Source organism: Carettochelys insculpta, chromosome 4, assembly GCF_033958435.1.
Source record: "Carettochelys insculpta isolate YL-2023 chromosome 4, ASM3395843v1, whole genome shotgun sequence".
In the NCBI taxonomy this organism is placed as follows: domain Eukaryota; kingdom Metazoa; phylum Chordata; order Testudines; family Carettochelyidae; genus Carettochelys; species Carettochelys insculpta.
This window is the reverse complement of record NC_134140.1, coordinates 4,996,830-5,011,458: the sequence shown is the minus strand read 5'-3', so window position 1 is coordinate 5,011,458 and position 14,629 is coordinate 4,996,830. Positions and strand designations below refer to the sequence as shown.

At 50.3% G+C, this 14,629-nt stretch overlaps 1 long non-coding RNA gene across 2 annotated transcripts in view; it reads left to right on the top strand.

The window, feature by feature from the left end:
* The window catches only part of LOC142012302 (uncharacterized), a 33,289-nt gene extending 19,758 nt beyond the window's left edge, over positions 1–13,531 (top strand). For both annotated transcript variants that reach the window (XR_012645301.1, XR_012645302.1), the window contains 3 exons: positions 10,177–10,235; positions 13,033–13,163; positions 13,336–13,531. This is a non-coding gene — a long non-coding RNA (uncharacterized LOC142012302). The remainder of the gene's footprint in view (positions 1–10,176; positions 10,236–13,032; positions 13,164–13,335) is intronic.
* Positions 13,532–14,629: the final 1,098 nt, after the last annotated feature.

Here is a 14,629-nt window from a genome sequence, read left to right as displayed (position 1 = left end):
GCTGGAAGCAGGCTTCCCTCCCCACCAGCCTGTTGGAACCAGGACACGGGCATTTAAACCACATCCCAGCTCCAACAAACCCCCACTCTCACTCCCTCTCCCTTGCCACAGCAGGGAGTGGGGGTGGGCTCCTCGCCCATTCTTTCAGGCCTGGAAGCAGCATTTCAGCTGCCTCCTGGTACAAACGGGATCGTGCAGGATCGGCATTTCCCCCTCACAGTGGCTCTGCAAAGAGGCACCATGAGGTGGAGGGGAAAGTGACAAAATTTCACAGCACACTCGGGCAGTTCTTGCTGTGGCACGCCGGTTGAAAACCACTGCTCTCGGGTAAGGGCAGAATTGTTCTAAAGGAGGAAACTCAGGAACTGCAAGGGCTTGAGAACACATTTGAAGGTGAATTTTAAAGTGTCCAGTTAATTGCTTTATTAACATAGCTAAACCCACGGGCAGGGGACACAGCCTGTGGACTTTGATTTGGAGTAGGTTGGAAAAGCTCATGTTCACACATTGTTTCTTTACAAGACTAACTTGGTAATTTGCTGATGCAAATATGATACTTAAATCCTTCCTTCCCCTTCAACAACACAAAAATCCATGTAAACTAAGGGGCCACTGTCAACTTCGGTGTGCCTAAGAAGGTGCATTATGTGAAAACAAACTTTTATAAAACTCCCCCCAATAGGTGATTATTAACGGCCCCCCATCCCTGAAATGGGGCTATTATGTCCCCACTGGGGTTCTTAATATCCTCCATCTCTGCAACTTTGGATCATCTCTTGAAGTTTCTCTGAATGCCCAAATGTATGAGAAGTGAGGGAGGGGAAGGAGAGGAATTTCAGATGGGTACAATCACTGTTCGCCAAATGTGTGGGGCATTGCATACACCACTCCATGTGCCAAATTCTCCTCACCCATGCAGCCACTCTGAGCACAATGCTGAGGGCAGATACCATGGTGATGAGCAGAGACCTGTCTTTAGATGGCTACACAGAAAGGAAGATAAATATGTCTCGCATATCTCTCCAGCAATAGGACTGAGAGGACACTGGGGACAGAGGATAGTTTGATTTCTCTCACGCCATCTAGCACAGGGGTTCTCAACCTTCATTGCAGTGTGACCCCCCCTTAGAATCATAGAATGGGACAGGACCTTGAGAGGTCATCAAGTCCAGTCCCCTGCCCTCACAGCATGACCAAGCAGCATCTCTAGACCATCCCCGATAGATGTCTGTCTAACCTTCTCTTAAGTATCTCCAGTGAGCCGACACTTACTACATGACCCCACTTCAGGAGGGGAGTCTGGAACCTGACTCCCCCCAAGCCCAGCCACCCCTCCTGGTGGGAGGGCCAAGAATAAGCCCCCACACCCGGGATGGGGGGAAGGGGCAAATATAATGATCCAGGCAGGGGGCCTGTAACCAGAGCCCTGCTGCCCAGGGCAGAAGACTTTGGCCTCGGGCAGTGGGACTCGTGATTCATCTTTGACCTTGAGCCCAAACAAGTCTTAACTGTGTCAGCCCAAGAGACCCCACGACCAATGTTATTTATAATTTTTTCTATCCATGTACAGAATAAATTTTGTTATGCGCAGCAAGGCATGTGCAGGTGTGCACCTCCAATAGGAACACATCCTGCTGGCTGTGGATGCTCTGCTAATCAGCTCGGTGGCGTTCCAACCTCTCCTGGGGGTGGGGCACCCAAGTGTTCAGGCAACACTGGCTGTGGCCCACTTTGGGGTCCCAACCCACAATTGGAGACCTGCCTAGGAACCAGCAGACCTCTCTTCTATCCCTGGCTCTGCTACTGACTCATTGTGTGCTTCTTCCATTGTGCTTTGATAAGTAGGGGATGGGATAATCCTTGTCATGGGCATTTTTAAGGACAGGTTAAAAGCATAAGACTGGATGTGCTGAATCTAAACCATGATCCAGCATCCTGTCTTCCAAAAGTGACCAGTGCCAGATGTTTCAGAGAGAATGACCAGAGCTGGGAAAATACTAAATGATCCACCCACCAGGAGCTTATCTAATTCTTTGTTGGACTCAGTTATACTTTTGGCTTCCTCGCACCATCCCCTGGCAAGGAGTTCCACAGGTTGACTGCAGTGTGTGAGGATGTGCTTCCTTCTGTTTGTTTTAAACCTCCTGCTTGTTAATTGGTCTGAGGTAAACAGGATGAAGTTTAATAAGGACAAATGAAAAGTGCTCCACTTGGGAAGGAACAATCAGTTTCACACATACAGAATTGGGAGAGACTGTCTAGGAATGACGACAGCAGAAAGGGATCTAGGGGTTACAGTGGACCACAAGCTAAATATGAGTCAACAGTGTGATGCTGTTGCAAAAAAAGCAAACATGATTCTGGGAGGCATTAACAGGTGTGTTGTGAACAAGACACGAGAAATCATTCTTCCGTTCTACTCTGCGCTGATTAGGCCTCAGCTGGAGTATTGTGTCCAGTTCTGGGCACTGCAGTTCAAGAAAGATGTTGAGAAATTAGAGAGGATCCAGAAAAGAGCGAGAAGAATGATTAAAGGTCTAGAGCTATGTGACCTATGAAGAAAGGCTGAAAGAATTGGGCTTGTTTAGTTTGGAAGAGAGAAAATTGAGGGGAGACATGATAGCGGTTTTCAGGTATCTAAAAGGGTGTCATAAGGAGGAGGGAGAAAACTTGTTCTTCTTGGCCTCTGAGGATAGAACAAGGGGCAATGGACTTAAACTGCAGCAAGGGAGGTTTAGGCTGGACATTAGGAAAAAGTTCCTAACTGTCAGGGTGGTCAAACAGTGGAATAAATTGCCAAGGGAGGTTGTGGAATCTCCATCACTGGAGATATTTAAGAACATGTTAGATAAATGTCTGTCAGGGATGGTTTAGATAGTACTTGGTCCTGCCATTGGGGCAGGGGGCTGGACTCGATGGCCTCTCGAGGTCCCTTCCAGTCCTACTATTCTATGATTCTATGATAAATTTCTTTGGGCATTAAGCTGTCAGGGACATTGTAGGTTTACGTGGTACTGCCTCAGGCCTGGGGTGTAGACTAGATGGCATCATGAGATCCCTTCTGGCCCTTAGCGTGTCTCTTAGGATACATCTACACGCCCCAGTATAGATCAGTCTGTTCAGGGTCGATCTTCTGGTGTTCAATTTCACTCACCTAGTGGGGACATGCAAAGTGGAAGTATCAGGGCTCGATAATCGACACCCGTATGCTTCAATCTCATGAGGAATAAGGGAAGTTGACAAGAGAGTTTCTCCTGTTGACTTCCCTCAGTGAGGATGGCCAGATGAGTCAGTCACAGTTACATTAGCTCCAGCTATGCAATTGCTGTAATTGGAATCGCCTATCTACAATTAGCTTTAAGGTCTAATGTAGACCTAGCCTTAGATGGTGAGATTTGCCTACATTTCTGAAGGGCTTTGAGGTCTGTGAATAAGAACCATCATCCTTGAATATGGCAAACCCAAGGAGGTGTCTTAAGGGAGGAAGACTTTCCCCACTTATTTGTAGTTCTGCTGGATGGCTCCCAGCTGCCCTGTCCATGCAGTGTTCATTGGCCGGAGAGACTCCAGAAGTTGCTCTTCAGAAGAGAGATGCAGGTGGCTTACAGCAGCTGCGCCTCTGACAATTAATGCTGGTCAGTGCCTGTGTTCCTGCTAATTTTCCCATGCATATGCAGAATAAATTTTGTTTTGTGCACCGAGACATGTGTGGATGTGCACCACCAATAGAAACGCAGGTTGCCAGCATTCTGCTAATCAGTTGGACAGCACCTGAATCTCTCTTGGGGGGGCTGCTCCAGCGCTGGGCTTACAGGGAACACCGCTGAGTGCCCCTTTGCTGGCAGCCTCCACAGTGTGGCCAAGGGCCAAAGAGACCGAATTCTTCTCTCATTCTACAGATGGTCCAACCTGGTGGCCCTGCCAGGGGCTGAGCATGTGTAATATCCATTGATTTCACTGGGAGATGCAGGAACTCCGCACCTGTCAGGAGCTGCTCATCTCCAGGCTGGACCAGAGCCGCCTCCTCAGCCAAGCACTTTGGGTTCCTTTGGGACAGACGGCACACCATTCCTACACAATGCTGTCACAAAGCTCTGTGTCTAGCCTGTCCCAGCAGCCACTCTGCTGCCCCGTCCCGGCTTGCATCTCCGTGGTAGCAATAGGGAAAGAACCAAGAGGGCCGTGAGCACTGCCCTACTACCACACCAAGCCCTGCGGGGCAGTTCTGATTCCACCCACCAGACATCAGTGTGGCCCACCCACACCGGCCCAGATCACAGTAGCCTTGTTGAAGGGGGAGAATAGAGGCTCAGTGAATTAACATTTGCTTTGTGAAGACCAAATGATGGGTGAACTCAAGGCAGATGGCACAACTGCAAGGAGCTTAGATACATATCTTTAGTGGGAAGTGATCATAGACTCCTACGGTTGGAAGAGACCTCAGGAGCAGGATCAACCCTAACTATATCATCCCAGCCAGGACTTTGTCAAGCTGGGACTTAAAACCCACCAGGGATGGAGATTTCACCACCTCTCTAGGTAACACATTCCAGTGATTCGCCACCCTCCTGGTGAAATAGTTTTTCCTAATATCCAACCTACACCTCCCACTTTGTGACTTGAGACCATTGCTCCTTGTTCTGCCATCTGTCGCTACTGAGAACAGCTGCTCTCCATCCTCTTTAGAGCCCCTCTTCAGGTTCTGACAGGCAACCCCAACTTCCCAGTCTGTTTTCTCTCCACCCCACCGGACCATTCCAGCCTACATCCCCCACCAGCCCCAGATCTGGTGTTTGCCACCCTGGCATTCAAATCAGGCAGCTTCCTCCTCCACATTGCCTGTGCCCAGCAGTGGGCCACTGAGCGTACAGGAGAGGCGGGCTCCATCTCTCCATTGTGGTGTCTGGCTCTGGCTCTGCGTCACAATTGCAGCAGAAGTTCTGCTCAGGCCCAGGCTGGAGCATGCCCAGTGCAGGAGCAAGCTTTGGGACATTTAGCTGTGAAGCTCTAGCAAGACACCATGGAGCACGTGCAAAGTGCCCTTCTGAAAAGGCTTATAAATTGACCACTTTGGGGCAGAGCTCAAGGGGGAGAGCGAAGAGCACATCCCTGACTCAAAGGCAACTCCCTCTCCCCTGCCAGGTTCCACAACCCAGCTCCAAAGCACGGAAGGGCTAGAACGTCTCAGAAGGTTGTCAGACTTTGGACATGGGCAGGGATGGGCAACCAGGATTAGTGGGTGAGCCACGAGTGGCTCTCCTTCATCTCAGGGGGTTCCAGCAGCAGCCCGCCACACAGTGGAGGTGCATCTGCAGCTCCACAGCCCGCACTTGTCCCCCTCCCCTCCATGCCTCTCACACACCTGAGCCCCATGCTTACCTGTTCCTCCCCCCACCCTCCCAGCTGATTCCCGGCATTCGCACTTTGGTTGGGAAGCGCAGGAGCAGGGATGGAATGTGAATCAGGTGATTCCTAGTGCTCTGGAAGTCCTGGGAGGGCAGGAGAGGCATAAGAAATGCAGCAGTCCAGGAGCACAGTGTGCAAGAGGTGCCTGGGGGAGGGGAGGCAGCTGGGGGTCTGCGGGCTGCATGTGGCACCCTTGGGCTGCAAGTTGCTCTCATAGCCTTGTTCTTGGAAGCAGCTGAGCCATATCAGCTGAAATCTTCTAGAGAATTTCCACCTGAGGCTGTTGCCTGATGTGGAATGTTTTAGCTCAAATGATTAAAATTTGGCTAAGTTGTCAATATCTGAAAGTATGCTCTGATAATGGGACACATAGGGCAACCTTAATGCTAGAATGTGCTACCAATCCCACCGCTAAGAGGCAGTGTGGTGGAGTGGGGAGAGCTCCAGGCCAGTAATCAGGAGGCCTCTGGTCTCTTCCCAGTTCAGCCCCGATCTGCTGTGTAAATTTAAGCAAGTGACTTCCCCTCCTACTCTTTCACCTGTCTTTTATTATATTTACGAACACACTCAGCAGAAGGGTGTCCTGCTCTCAGCTGCTGCATCTAGGTGCTAATAAATCATCACAAACCAGATGAGAAGGCTGCAGGGACAGACTCACATGGGTTCGTTTGCCCGGGTTCACCCAGAGGAAGTGACATATCCTTTTGGCAAGGATGTCACGATGGCCAATGTAGTTCTTAGAAAACACCTTCGTTACCTGCAATTAACAAAGCAGTGCAATGTCCCTCTCTCAGCTGCCAACCAGCCGAGGCTGGAAAGCACCCTGAGAGCCCAGCAGCTGTAAATTGTCCTCGTCTCAGGCACCGTGGTTGGTATTTAAAATATTATTGCTGTGAATTGGGGGTGGGAGGGAGAGGAAGGTGTCGCTGCTCTCACTCGCTCTGGGCTCAGAACTCGCTTTCTGCACTCGGTTCCCATTTTGGCAGATGACACTTCATCTGCTGGTGGCAGAAATGACTTGAGTGGCTCTGTTACTGCTGAGACGGGAAACTCTCTTTTAACTGGTACTCAACCAACCGGTACTCTCAGATAACCAGCACTGCCATGAGGCACTATTCTGGCACCTGGGTTTTCTCTTCCGGGTGGCTGTGCTATCGCAGGCAGAGAAGGGGTCTCTTCCCACCCTGAGCCATTGATGTCATTTCCCTTTCTTAAGAAGGGACTGGTGCTGTGGGGAGCCAAGAGGAGGCTGCTGCATCCTCCTCGCCCCATCACTCCCTGATTCAGGGCTGTAGAGGCTCCAGGGCTGCTCAGCAACCACTGCTGCCAGTGGAGTGGAGGTGGGGGGTTGGGAAGGGGAGAGTGTCCTGCTGCATGCCAACTTTCCCTCCCCACCGTCTGCGCACAACACGGGCCGGGGCTTGAGCTGCTGGGGGCTGCTGAGCCCTGGCAGGGAGTGCGGTGGGACATGTGGCTGGAACATGGGGAGCCAGCCCTCCCCGTCTCCTTGCATGACAGCACAAGCCAGGGCCTGAGCTGCTGAGCCCCAGCAGAGAGTGCAGAGTGGGTGTGTGGGTGAAGGTGGCTCTCTGGGGACAAGGGATCCCTCTCTATTTTCTGTAATATTTTCACATCCAGCAACCTCGCAGTCCCAGGGCTGCCAGATATGAAAGAGTTTACTGCATTTGCAGCCCCATTGGCCTGCTTGTTGCACCAGCTGTTTGAAGGGGGCAGAATATTGCCCTGCCCTTTTTGCCTCATCACCCCTGGCCTACAGAGGTGGCTGGTTGGCACTGGGTAGCAAGGGACTCTAGAGTGGCATGAAAAACCCCACACTCCCAACTGGCTTGGGGTGTGTGGATGCACTGCAGGACTTCAGCCTGTGAGGGACACACAAAGTGGCACAATTATAATTTTCTATCACAAGTTTCTGTGACTGTAAGGACTCAAAATGAGCTGACGGCACAGAGCAGTCTATTTCTGTACACGCTTTTCCCTCCAGCCTCCAAAAGGCTGAGCCCATGTAAGAGTTCCCAGCAAAGGTCACCAAATGGAGATCAACTCAAGATACTCATCACCCAAGTGCAGGCAATGTGAGCTAAGGGATTAACTCTGTTAGGTGGCAGCAGGAGTAGGTTGTTATCCACTTTCTGGATTAGCCCCAAGTGTGTGGGTGGGTGGGGGGGTGTGGGGAAAGTGGGATGCAATTCACTAACATGTTCCTTGCAGGCACTATGCATTAGTAAGGGGCATTGTAGTGAACAGCACCCAAGCTCTGAGTTTGTCACCTAACTAAGTGAATTTGGTCCATTTCCCCCAAAGCACTTACCCGGTTTAGCCCATTTCCTGTCTGAAACCTCCACTGTGGAATTCTTCTTCCCCACAAAACAGGGCCCCGGGCAGCAAGGGGGCAAGGAACCAAGACAGAGAGAGACAGATATTACTGCCAGCTATTAACTGGAATGTTTTGTAATGTGGGTTCTGATTAACAGGAAGCAGGTGAGGGTGGAAAGTCCAAAGCAGTGAAGCCCAGCAAATGATCCACATGCAAAGACTGGCTCGATAGTGACTCCTTCCCTCCACCCCCATAACGAGTTTTTTCCCTTTGGCTCTGTTTTTGCAGCTATCCATCTCGTTTATTTATTGTTTGGCTGGTTACGCAGCGACGGGCAAATATCAGAGAGCTGGTGCGGAAAGTTCAGATCTTCACTTGATCCGCTGGCTCTGCAAGAGGGGGCTGGGGAGAACAGGAGAACAGACTTTGTTAGTGGTGGCGTGTCACCCTGAGGCCAGCCGCAGCCTGCGCCATTCATGGCTGGGGGTGGAGGTGCGGGGTACTGAATAAAATACACTGCACATATTAGAACTTACCAGATGCTAGATCCTCAGAGGGTATAAACCAGCATCGCTCCAACGAGTTCATGGCGGGATGTGGCCCCAAGTGTTGGTGACATGGTGAAGTTCAGGTTCAGGGCACTTCTTTAGTGGCTCACCCACTCTTTGGGTGAGTGTAGTGATGGCAAAAGGTGTAAAAGGCACCTCACACCCCACTCCAGAGGCAGGTGGAAGAAGACAGCCTACTCCTGCTAGCACCGAGTGGATGGAGGCCTAAGCACGGAAGTTGATTGTAGATAAGCAATTCTCGCTACGGCAACTGAGTAGCTAGAATCGACTTATCTGCACTTGCCTGAGCTGGCTGTCTTAGCGGAGGAAAGTCAAGGGGACAAAGTCTCCTGTCAACCTCCCTTACTTCTTGTGATATAGAGGAGCACAGGGGCCAATTACTGACCCCAGATAGTTCGATTTTGCACATCTGTATCTGGCACATGAAATCAAACTTGGGAAGACCAACCCTAACCGGGTCGATCTTCTGTATAGTCTATGTGTATCCTTACTCCTTTTCTCCAGGGGCAATAAGTCCTGTGCTTTGGTGCTTAATGCCCTGGTTCAAGCACTGCCAATGATGGGCTCTTACAAAAGGCGCTGGCTTGACTGCCCTGGAAACTGATGGCATCTGTCCATCCACAGCACAAACAACTGGGCGATCTTCATCTGCCCAGTCCCGAGCCGTTTTGCTTCATCCTGGCTTAGGGGCAACCAGACCTCACGCATCCAGCCCTGGCCTCTGTCTGGGCTGAGTCTGCCAGCAGTGGGAGCTGTGGGGTGTTTTGTGTGGTGCTCAGTGGACAGGTGGCAGTGTTCCCTGTAATGTTTTCCACCCACGTGTGGAATAAATGCTGTTGGGTGCCCTGAGGCATGTGCAGATGCGCACCACCAGGAGAAACACAGACTGTCGGCTGTGTGTGCTCTGCTCATCTGCCCAGCAACACCTGAATCTCTGCTGGGTGGCTGCCCAAGCGCTCAGCTTACGGGGAAGACTGACGGGTGGAAAATGGGAGCTAGCCTGACACTGAAAAACTTCACAAGGGCCATCGGGCAGCCACCGGCTGGGGACAGCTTTTACTTTTCATCCTGAGTCTTTGGGATCATCTCTTTGTTGCGTGTTTGGAGACAGCCAAGAGGAACATGGTGGGGGCTCCTACTCAAGAACAGCCAGACTGGGTCAGACCAACAGGCCAGCAAGCTCAGTAGTCTGCTTTTGACAGTGGCCAGTGGCAGATGTTTCACAGAACAGAACCGGGCAATTATCAAGTGATCATTCCTCTGTCGCCTCGTCCCAGCTTCTGGCTGTCCGAGGTTTAAGGGTGCCCAAAGCCCTGGGGGAGCTATGACACTGCAATATTAATTAAAAAAAAGACTTTGGGCTGGTTGATAGATTTTTAAGGCCAGAAGAGATAACTGTGATCATCTTGTCTGAATGCCAGCCTGGCACAGGCCATAGAACCTCCCCTGTGATTCCTGCACCGAGACCCATAAACCCTCATTGAGCAAAAGGTATTCAAGATGGGCAGAAAAATCAAAAATACCATCCAAAACCAAACACAGATTGTAAAATGACAACCTCATAATTCCTTCCTGACTGAAGTCCGCGCTCCAATAACTTTCCGTGTGAATCAACCCAACGAGGCCTGAAGAAGCACTTGGGAGCTTTGCCCTGGAATGGTTTAATTAATAACAAATCATTTCTGCAAGGTCCCTCCATTAACCACAATATAGCTTACTAAATAATAACTCATTAAAGGCACTTGAAGCCCTGGGGAACAGCACAGTTTACCAGCTAACTGATTGCTCCACGGCTCTAAACTGGGTTAATCTGTTATCTGTTATCTTTCTTTGCTTTTCTAACCAACTAAATGTTATGTGTTACAGGGCAGAATCTCCCGGAGGGGAAGCTGACGGACAGCTGTTGGGGATGAGGTTATTTACTGGTGAGACACTGACAAATGGACCAAAGTGGGGGTAAAATAAAGTTCAGGATCAGGGCCAAAGAAAAGACCAGAGTCATAGACCCTGGCTTCCCTGCTGCTTCCAGCCCTGCCCCTATTCCATCCCTTCTTCCAAAGCTCTGCTCCATTCTGCCTTCACCCTACCCCCATTCCACTCCTTCCCAAGCCTCACCCTGCCTCCTACACCAGGCATGGTGCATCGCTGCTCCTTCCCCTCCCCAGCCCCTTCCTCCAGGGTGTCCTGAAAACGGCTGTTTGCCCATGGGAGGGAGGGAGACACTGGGGTGGAGAAGAGATGCTGGTCAGCAGGGCCACCAGCAGGCAAAAGGCCCTGAGCAGTGGGTGCTAAGCACCAATGATCAGAGGGTGTTTACGCAGAAGCTGGGAGCACTTTTGCAGTCTGTGTAGGCAGACTTGTGCTAGGTGGCTTGTACTAGCACACAAACAATAGCTATGTGAATTCTGCAGCACCAGAGCAGGCTCAGGAGAGCCACCCAGGCTCAGACCCAGACAGGCCTTTCTTTCTGGTCTTTGTTGCTGGGTGAGTAGCTGCATCAGTGCCAACTCCCAGTGCGGATGCATTGCACTCATGTAAAAATGCTTGCACTGGTGTGACTCACCCCATTTCAAACCATTTCTTATCCTGATGTAGCATGTCTACATTTGGCTGGGGGTGGTGGGGGGGAGGCGGAAATCTGATTCTTGGCTGCCCAACCCCTCGTGAAGATATTTACACTAGTGCAGACCACAAATGGTGTTGATTCAGAATGGTCATGGCAGATATTACCACAGAGAGTCTTCCAAGTTCCTGGTGCGCGAGTCAGTGCTCAGTCTTGGAGAGACATGTTGTGCCACTAGCTCTGGGTCATGCAAGATTCTCTCTAGAGATAGCATCTAATGAAGGAGCAGTAAGAGCTGCAGGGATTTGATTTCTGCCTTGGTCTTCAATTGGAGTTGAATTCTTAAGTTACAGTTGTTTTTGGGAACTAGGTATTAGTGATTGGCAGCAATTCCTGCAGGAAGGGATTGCCCTGCATGCAATGTGATCGCCTCTGCTCCAAGGCTGCTGCACCCATGCAAATAAAACAAGTTGCTTTTAAAATATGCCCAGCCTTCCTATCACTGATTCCTCATCCACTGGGAAGCCAATGTTCAAGGTCTTGATGCTTGCTACTGCTCAGCAGAGGGGCTATACTGATGTCAAAATTGGGACACTGGTGTTGGGAGAAGGGACATGGGATTAAACACTCACTTTGCAGGATTATCATGAGGACCCAAGGGCTAGAACTTGTTGGTAGGCCTCACTGAGTAGAGAAAAAGGACCAGAGCTTACAAGTTCAATTTGAAAACCATGAGGCTAGGAGCCCACATACTTGTGTGGAGATGGCCTAAGAGACTCAATTAAGATCACAGAACAAGTCAGCAGCAAAGCAGTGACCTGACCTTTCTCAATCCCAGGCCAGCAATTTAGCCCACCGGCCACCCATCCTCTGCCAGTTTCATGCATCTGCGGCATTATTGGCCTACCTTGCAGAGCTCTCATAAACATGAGGCAAGTTTCTCAGCTGTCATCAACCCCCTCTCTCCCCACACCTGGCGTTCTACCACATCAAGAGATGACACCAGCCTACAACAGCCAAGAACGTAGCCTGGACTTTCCACTTCTCGGTGCCCCATGAACTGGGTAGTGCCTCCTTTGACTTCAGCTAAGCACCCCGAAGTCCCACTGAAAGGAATGGGACCCCCGCCTCTGGAAATCAGGCCTTCCCCTGGGGCTCTCACCACTTGCCACAAAGATGCTCCTAGGACCCAGTTGGCATACTCAAGTACTTCGCACAAAGCACAGAGCAAATCCCTCTGCTTGTTCTTTGTGCTTTGCTAGGAATCATCTAACACGCTGAGCGGTTTAGAGCCCGGTGAGGGACTGACCCCAGGGCAGCATGGGGTCAGCCGCCGAGCTTTGCAAGGTCACATCACATGCTCCCTTTTTCATTTGGAGGGGTTTGCTTTGTGGGCAGAGGGATTTAGTGGGGATTTTTGACAGAGACACCAGCCCAGCCGCTAGCTGGGGTTCAGGTTCAGAAAGTGACTTCTGATGCCTTTAAAAACAACCCTTCTCTGTGCACCTCAGGCTACCGGGCTCCACTTGCCAGCATGCAGGACACATGACCGGATAGTTAGCATAAAAGAAGGGCAGTGTATTCTACAGGAGGTCACGGGAACCTGGGTGCTATGGGTGACTCTGGGCAGGGTGTGCAGGCAAACGTTTTCAGGAGCGCTGAGCTCCCTTCTGACTTCCATGGGATTTCTTTGAGGACTAAGGAAGACAGGATCACTGTTCCCTCTCAACTTCCCATCCGTGAGCAGAAAAAGATTTGTTAAATGAACTAAGGCACACGCAGATGTGAACCACCAGTAGAAACATGCTGCCAGCTGAGGGCACTCTGCTAATCTGCTGGGCCATATTTGAATCTTTCCTGGCTGCCAGTGTTCCCTGTAAGCTAAGTGCTTGGGGTGGCCAGCCCGGAGCAATTCAGGTGCTGATGAGCTGAGTGTGCAGCCACCCACATTGGGCAGAATGTGTTTCCCTTGGTGGTGCACATCCACATAACTTAGTGCACATGACAAAATTTATTCCACCCACGGATGGAAAGAGTTAGAGGGAACCCTGGTGGCCGCCCAAACACATAGCTCACAGGGAACATAAACAGGATCACGTTTGCCTCAGCAATGGTGATTAAAATATATTCCCTGCCCCCCACCCTGTATTCCTCTGCAGTGTCTTTTGGGAAGGGTTCCATCTCATGGTCTGATCCTGAACTCTGCCCACCATCAGGAGCAGTGCTGCAGTCAATTTCAATTGTCGTGACAGGCAATTGACCAGAGTCCTCAAGCTGAAGTCAAAGAGAGGTGAGCTGGAAAAGTCTGAGGCAGACACCACATCCTGGGCCCCAAGAGAGAGCGTGAGAAATACCTGGGGCTCTTGTGGGAGGTGGCCAGGGATTAAGGTTCATGAGGACAGTACCTTCTTGTGATCAGAGATGGACGGACTCACATTTCAAACTCATGTCCCTCTCTCTAGTTGTGATGGACCTTCTCCCTTGCACTCCAGTGAGATGCACCCAGGAACAACAGCAAAGAGAACGTGGAGAGCAACAAGGGAAGGGGACAGCATCTAGAAAAATACACTGATGGTCTATGTTTTCTGTTATTAAACCACATACAATGTTACTTCTTCATTACTAGGACACCTGATTAAATTACTTCATTGTGTTTTTGCTGCATATGTCTCTGGGATTTTTTGGTCTGATTGTTTTGTTTTTTTTTAACTCTTAAGAAAATTTTCATAGGGGCTCCACATAAAAAGATATTGTTTGGTGTTCCATGGTCTCAGAAAGTTTACGAAACACGCTCTAAATGGACTAGTTTGGCAATACCTCTGTTTGTGTGAAAGGGCTGGTCAGTGCTTTCATGCTACAGGGAATCAACTGACCTTAAACAGGTAAACAATCACAAATTAGAGACAAACAAGGTTCAGATACACACAGTTTGAGTTCCAATTTTGTCTCTACTGTTCTCCAGTCTAACACCCTCACTGGACTGCTATATGGTACAGAGCAACACCTACAGGCTGAATAATACACTGTAAGTAAACAAGCCCCACCTGTCCTCCCCACTTAAACCTTCCCCCTGCACTAGAAAAAAAATGATGCTGCAGAGCAGCTGCCCAGAGAGAGGGAGGGGAAAATGTAGAGAGATAAAGGCTTGGATGATTGTGGTCCAAGGGGAATTCTTCTGGCTTCACTTCACTCAAACTTCAGGCACCATTTCAACACCGGTGGTGAGCTGTCTCCCTTCCCTCTTCCAGACAGGCCTCTTAGAAGCCCATGCCTTTGAGAAGGGAATTCAAAATTGCCATACAAAGTGAGAAGATGGCTCTAATCAGGAACGTCAAGGGCCCAGTGCTCCATGGTGTGTCTTCTCCAGTCCAGCCTACCAGTGATCAGAAGAGAGAGGAGAGAAGGCCATGGGCAGGATATAAGTTCTGCTCCATTGCCTCAGACAGGATATTCATTTAGTTAGATACTCCAAAATGATCTCAGGCTAAATTGTATGGCATGATGGAGTCCCAAGGGGCCTACAGATCCCCAGTGGAGAGTCAGGGAGAGCCCATGGTGGTGAATTGCCTTAGGCTCAGAGACCAGTCCAGAGCAGCTTTCCCCCACTACTGCAGATAACAGAGAAGAGAGAAAGAAGCCATTCCTCTCATTATCCTGGCTGTAATTGAAGGGAAGAACACATTAGCCCCATGGTGTCCAACATGCTAGCTGCATGTGGCTGTCTGGCCAGTTGAGCATAGCTAATTCACTATAGTG